Source organism: Euphorbia lathyris, chromosome 1 (assembly GCF_963576675.1).
Source record: "Euphorbia lathyris chromosome 1, ddEupLath1.1, whole genome shotgun sequence".
Taxonomy (NCBI): domain Eukaryota; kingdom Viridiplantae; phylum Streptophyta; class Magnoliopsida; order Malpighiales; family Euphorbiaceae; genus Euphorbia; species Euphorbia lathyris.
This window is the reverse complement of record NC_088910.1, coordinates 16,818,032-16,825,572: the sequence shown is the minus strand read 5'-3', so window position 1 is coordinate 16,825,572 and position 7,541 is coordinate 16,818,032. Positions and strand designations below refer to the sequence as shown.

Here is a 7,541-nt window from a genome sequence, read left to right as displayed (position 1 = left end):
CGTAAAACTCTATTTTCACAAGGTTTGTGGATTTTTTTCTTCTAAAATAACAAAGTTAAAGTAAATTTAGTCAAACTTTACCTAAATTATATCTAAAAATAAAAAAATTTACGTAAAGTTTAAATATTTTACATAAAACTCTATTTTTCACAAGGTTTCTGGATTTTATCTCCTAAAGTAACAAGATTACGTAAATTTAGTCCCACTTTACGTAACTTATATCTAAAAATAAAAAAATGTATATAAAGTTTAAAGGTTTTACGTAAGACCCTATTTTCAACAAAGTTTGTGGATTTTAACTCTTAAAATAACAAGGTTATGTAAATTTAAACCAATTTTATGTAAATTATGTCTAAAAATAAAATATTTACGTAAAGTTCCTAGGTTTTACGTAAAACTCTATTTTTCATAAGGTTTATAAATTTTTATCCCAAATAAGAAGCACTACAAAAAAAAGTCCTTTACTGACAGAATTTTTCTGCTTTAGCGATGGTTAAAACCGTCGCTACAAATATTAGCGATGCTTTTTGAAACCGTCGCAAATGTGTTGTTAATGCTGCCGTTGCTACTGGTACCGACGGTTTTCTTAGGGCGGTGGGGTAGGTTTTTTAATAGCGACACTTCTCTACCGGCCTCTACAACAGGTTTACGCACTAACAAGAATACATTTACCTACGGAAAATCTGTCGGTAAACCGTTTTATTCCGTCGTAAAGTCGCTCAAGTAAAGTCGCTCAAATATGTATACCGTTATTAAGCAGAATATTTTCTTTCGGTAAATTTCTAATTAGTATTGCAATTTCACTTATTTTGCAGCAAGAAGAAGATAAAAGCTACATCATTTCATTCAAAAAAAAAATATCACTACAATTAACCTCATCTTGGCACTAATGTTGTCATAATTAAAACTAAAATTAACAAAATCCAAAAAAACATAATGTGACTAAAGTTTTGATGATATGTTCAAAACTATCAACATAATCATGAATCAACCTTATATTGTTTGTTTACCACGAGTAAATTTCTACCAAGTTCCTGAAACAACTAGAAAACTTTGCATCTTTACTTGCTCCATCTATATGACTCCCTCGACCACTCCATTTGCCTCCAGCAATTGTTCAATATCTTCAGTCCAAACTTTAGTTTCCGACCCCTAAAAGAAGATCATCAATATCTGCGGTCCAAACTTTAGTTTCCAGAGTATCCTTTAGGGGATCCAACAACCAGCTTGGTCTACTACCTGCAGTTCAACATAATTTTATTAAAACAATTATAAATTTTATATGATTTATTTTGTTCATCATTTAACAAAAATTGCACCATTTTAGACGTTAGGAGTAAAATTGCTCATAACTATAAATGTTAGGTAATTTTTGCACCTTATCTCTTTATTTATTGTAGCAACCACTAGTAAATACTTACAGCATCCTTAAATGGAGGAATTGGACAATTTTTTAAAGCCAGTAGACAAGACAATACAAGTTGATTATATTTGAGCTTAAACGAAATTAAATGTGAAGTGAGATGTGTGGACCTAGGCTTCAATTATTGCACTAAAAATAATTATAGTTGTTCAAATTTGATAAAGAGAAACAGCAGGATGCTAATTATAGGGATGAACTCTTAAGTGGGTTCTGGATATTTCTAAGAGCATGGCTTTTGGGCGTGGACATCATGGGAAAGTATATAGAACAGCATGAGCCAATCAAAGTTAAATCCCATGTTGAACTCGAGCTCGAGCTCCATTACTTTCTGACAACCCGAGTATGAGTTCGACTTCACTCCACCCATTAAATAATATTTCATGAGAGACTTTAAAATCCTATATATCTAAATTTTATATAGAACAAATACTAATTAACTTAGTTAGAATAATGAGAGCGATTTAAAGTTAATTATCCTAATGCACTTAATTACAGCATAGCCAAGATCTGAATATATAAAACACCACCACCAGGATACTATTATTAGATTTTGAATCACTGATTATCATTGATGTGTAATTCTGTATAAATACAATGTAGAGTTCACGTTGTAGTGAATGACTAACTTATAAGAATAATAGGCTAACTAACTAGATACAGTGTGATCTATAACTATAACTGAAACAATATAATCTTGATAATATCTAATATCTAATAGATACAACAATCCATCTACTATTCACAATTCCTTTGGTGGATTCCATGACGAAAATCGATTTTAATTTGACAGACAGAGGCAGAGATTCTATTACATAAACAGCAGCAGCAGATCAAATTATATTCAACTAGATAATCTATCTACTATGCAGGGAGGGACTCAGGTGATTATGATGAAAAGAGCTGTAATTAGAGATTTAAATTAGGAACTGATTAACATAAACACCACCAACAGGATACAATAATCCCTCTACTGTTCACTGTGCTTTTGGGGTATTCCATATGTATATCTATAGGTCCTCCAGTGGCAAAATTGAATTTTAGTTTGACATGAAGAAGCAGAGATTCAGATAATTATGACAAAAAAGAGCTAGAGATGTAAGTAAGGATTGAAATTAGGAACTGATTAACAGAAATAAAATAAACTAAGAATCCCTCTACTCTTCACTATGATTTTTGGGGATTCCGTATAAAGATCCTCCAGTGGAAAAATTGAATTTTAATTTGACACGAAAAAACAGAGATATAGTTAATTATGATGAAAAGAGGTAGAGATGTAAGTAGGGATTAAAATTAGGAAGTGAAGTAAGTAGAATAAGAAGAATAGCAGAGAAGAGCGGAATCAATAGCAACTGAAATCAGAATCAACAAAGGAATAACTTACGAATCAGAATGAACTTTGAAGCATAATCGAATCAATATTATATAAACAGCAGCAGGAGAAATTACATTCTTCCAGCTACCATGATCTATCAAATGTTATCTCTTTTTCTAGATTTGGTCCCATTAATTCCTTGTAATTTCCTGGTTTAGATCCCTTTTGTGAGCATATATTTTTTGCTATTTTTTGTTTGAATTGATTTTCCTTTGAAATATTTTCAGTTAAATATTGACAGTTTTTCTATTTACAAGATCCAATCTAGTCACTAAACTAACTCAAACTAGATCTCCATGCTTGGGAACCTCAACATATTACAGTTCAAACTAAGCTACTCCTGAAATTGTTGCCCTTTTAAAATGTTAAGACTTGTTTCTTCTTCTTACTTCCATAACTTTAACCATAGCACGAATTTCACAGGTAATGGTCCAAAAAATTAATGATTTGAAAATGCTGACGTAACTAAAATGGTTATTGAAAGTGGAAGACCGTGCACAATGCTCTACAATCATAAGTAATATAATAGCTTCATAATAACTAGGGATAAGGTGCAAAAATACCCGAGCAATATTATCCTTAACGTTAGAAACGGTACAATTAAGGGTCCAAGGTTAGCCACTTGTTCCAATTTTAGACATACCTAACAGATTTACTAACACTGTTATGTTCTCATCCCCTAATCTATGCTGCTGTTATATCTGATGAATTTTTTATCAAAATCAGTTTTTATCCTTGTTAGATTTTGATTTAATATTATTTCTCATTTCTTCCCCCATTAATGTGGTTAAATTCTTTCCTCATTTCATTTCATCTCTTCTATTCCTATTCTTCTTGGACGGCTGCTGCTGCTTTTTGTTTTCTGAACTGCTGCTCGCTGCTTCTTTTTTTCTGAACTGCTGCTCGCCGAAGCATAACAACACCATATATGCGGAGCATTCAGCAGAGGAGGAGCATAAACCATTTCATTTTGGTAACTATAAACCATTTCGAGAACAGTTTTTGAATCTTCATTCCCTTCTCTTCCCTCTGGAGGAACCGACTCGAAGCATCAAAAAAACGAAATTGATGTTTCTAAAATTGCAGACATACATGATTTAAACTCTAGGGGAACAAAACGTTTAACAGTGTTAGTGGAACCATTAGTGATGTCTAAAATTGAACCAATTTGACAACCTTAAACCTTTAATTGTACCATTTTTAATGTTAAGGATAATACTGCTCTTAGTTGATAACGTTAAGGATATTTTTGCACCTTATCCCTAATAACTATTTCATGTGCTTCCTTTTTATACAGTTCTTAAAGGTAGATCACTATTCGAACTGTTATAAGTGTTTTGGAGGTTCAAAATGGTTATTTTTTTAGAGTCTCTTGGCTGCCTCAAGGATTCTATTTATCTCATTCACATAGGATTAATCTAAGGTATGTAGCAATATCTTGAAGTAGTAAACAATTTTAATTGTTAATGTTTCCATTATTGATGGTAGTTTTCCTTCAAGTTTTCATATCGGATTTACAAACATGCTTAATTTAAGAAAATGCAAACCTCATTAGTTTAAGCAATACACCTTAAATCAAGCAACATAATTTTGAATTTAACCATAAAATCAAAGAAAAACAAGGAAAAGCATAATAAGGCGAGCTTACTTGAAGAAGGCAAAACTTCAATTCAATCTGGGCCAAGCAAGCATAGGGTATAGAAGAAAAACCTGCAACCTGCAACACAATTGGATAAGGAGATTGTGAGAAATTGACAACATCAAATATGGACATAAGTCTGCTTGATATATACGGGAAGAAAGGGTTGCAGCCTGCAACTCAATTTGATGAGCGGATTGGGAAAAAGGCTGCAATTCAATTTGACTATGGATTGGGAAGAAATCCCCAAAACTGGAAAAAGAAATAAGAAAGTAGTAGTATGAGTATATTGTAATTACCTTTCTCTTCTCTTTCAAGCATTCCCAGAAACGTCGTCGAGTATGAGCAAGTCGATTGGAAAAGTTGGGTAGGAAGAAGAGAAATAATTCTAGGAAACAAAAAGAGCAGAGGCATCACTTTTCTTAGTAGAATGGAATGTTCTGTCAATTTGCGTTCCACAAGAGGCGATTAACAAGATCTTGAAGCTCTAGCCAGGACTCTTTTTTCAGCGTAAGCCGTGGACAATGGAAGAAACACGAGAGTAGAAGAAACAAGGAGTGAGTAGAAGACCGGAAGAACCAATTCACCGGTTAAAATAATTAATTATCTATTAATATAATTGAATGGTAGAGATTATTAATCATTATAATCAATGGTGATTTAAACAAAGTAAGGTTTACTTTGTTTTCCAACAAAGTAGCCATAGCCTTCACCTATTAATTATCAGTTCAATTTTAATAAAAAAAAATTAAACCTTATTGAAATAAATATTAGATATACACATATAAAAATATTATTTTGATATTATATTTTGTTCAATCAATTTTTTATATTAAAATTTCATCGATAACCAAAACTTAAAATATTATTAAAAAAAATCGATATAAACCGAATTGAAAATATAAAATAATAAAAAATCATCTATTAGACTTCTCTTTTATATCTTAAAAATCAATTCATTCCTCAACCTTCTAAAATCATCAATTAGATTATCAATCTACTAATCTCATTTCTAAGACTTAACCCTACCCATCTTACTCTTCTTTTCTCCTTTTTTTTTTTTTTTTTTTGTCCAAATTTCATCATCTGTCAAGTTTCAAAGTTTTCTTCTTTTGACGATCTACTTTGAGTGGGAAGAAAAAAAATTGTCTTCCTTCTTCCTACCCCACTCCGAATTAGATTTTATGTATTTTACTTTCTTATTTTTTTCTTTTTAGTCGGTTTCCATATATTTTATCGGATCTCTTCATTTGTTTGAATTGTATCTACTTTCTAATTCTTTCATTTATAGCTTTTTTCGAATTTAGCAATAACGGAAACGATTTATCTTGTCCGTAGATTAATAGATCTACGTGATTACATCAACAAAAATGACTCAAATCTGAATATTCTAAATGACCTAAATACTGAAGATTAGATTGCATCAACTTTTCTACAAATTTTGATTTACGAGAAATATATGTTTCATTATTGTTTTGTGTTTTTTTATGCCTTTATGGTATTTTTTACTCTATGTACTCATTTTAGTCTCTTTGTAGATCTTGTAAGATTTGATTCTTTACTCTTTTCTTTTTTCTTTTTTTTTTTTTTGTACTTATTGTATTTTAATCAAGTGAAATTAAAAGCATTTTCATATAAAAAAAAATTTATCAATCTACACTTTCAAAGTTAATTAAACATCTTCTATAATTAAAATAAAATTTTGGCTTGATTTTCGATTATCATCACATTTTATTATATTTTTCGTTTTTTGTTATTTAATATTTTAATTTTGGGTTTGATTATTATTTTATAATATTATCAATCATTTATAATAATAAAAGAAAAACTAAACCAAACCGAAATAAGTATTATATATATAAAGATATTTTGGTATTATATTTTGTTTGGTTTAACTAAAACTGAAATAGATATTATAAAATAACTCGAATTAAAAATATAAAATAACCGAAAATCAAAATTTATTTCAATATGAAAAGGATCCAATTGATGGTTGATTGACAATATTATAACCTTAGGAATCTAATTAACTTTCAAGATATATGTTAAGAGTCTGATTGATGATTTTAAAATTTTAATGACAGAATTAATTTTTATATTATAGTTTAGGATCTAATTGGGCTTGAAACCCAATTTTGTTTGCGTCAAATACATGAAGTATAAAATTACAACTAAATCATATCATCAAACTTAATTCTTAATATGTCATTATTCTTTATATATTATGATGTTATACCATAATTTAAAAATTCTAGACTCCAATTCATAAATCATAAACCCTAGAAAATATATTCTAAACTTCTAATTTATAAATTTCAATCCTTAAAATATAATCAAAGTACTGATTTTACTGGTTTAACATAATCCAAAATTATAACTTGATATAGTTGTAAATAGTTTTTAAAACATGAATTTCTGTGTAATTTTCCCATTTTGTTTCAACATTTTCTCTGTTCTTGTACATGTCGAGGAGCAGCCCATTAGCTACGGCCCATCTCCACTTTGTCTTTGGAAAAATTGCACAGAAATTCATATTTTAAAAACTATTTACAATTATGTCAAGTTATAATTTTGAATTATATCAAACTAGTAATATATTTTAAGGATTGGAATTTATAAATTAGAAGTCTAAAATATATTTTCTAGGGTTTATGATTTATGAATTGGAGTCTAAATTGCTTAAATTATGGTGTAAAATCATAATATATAGAGAATAACGATATATTAAGAATTAAGTTTGGTGATATGACTTAGGTCTTGTTTGATAAATGAAAAAAACACTTAAATTAATATATTCAACACTTAAATTAAATAAGTGTGTTTGATCACTTTTTATTAACTACTTAAGTTGGAATGCACTTAAAAAGGTAAGTCCAAAATTTTGACTTAAAATTACCACTTAACACGCTGAGCACTAGGTAGTTAATTATTTTTAAACAAATTGACTATTATGCCTACTGTTATGAACATAATAAGATTCATATATATTAAATAAAATGGTTTTTGGGTATTGTAATTCTTTAAATATTAATGATGGAAGAAAACCATTAAAACTCATACAAGAATAAAGGAAAAAGTAATGTATCAGAATGTATTGAATAGTATGC

General features: G+C 29.3%; 1 long non-coding RNA gene across 1 annotated transcript; it reads right to left on the bottom strand.

Annotated features, from left to right (window-relative positions):
• Positions 1-831: 831 nt before the first annotated feature.
• LOC136218414 (uncharacterized) lies at positions 832-4,937 on the bottom strand. Its single transcript, XR_010683794.1, has 3 exons — positions 4,734-4,937; positions 4,444-4,512; positions 832-1,239 (listed from the first exon to the last, which is right to left on the bottom strand). It is a non-coding gene; the product is annotated as an uncharacterized lncRNA (long non-coding RNA).
• Between the last annotated feature and the right edge of the window lie 2,604 nt (positions 4,938-7,541).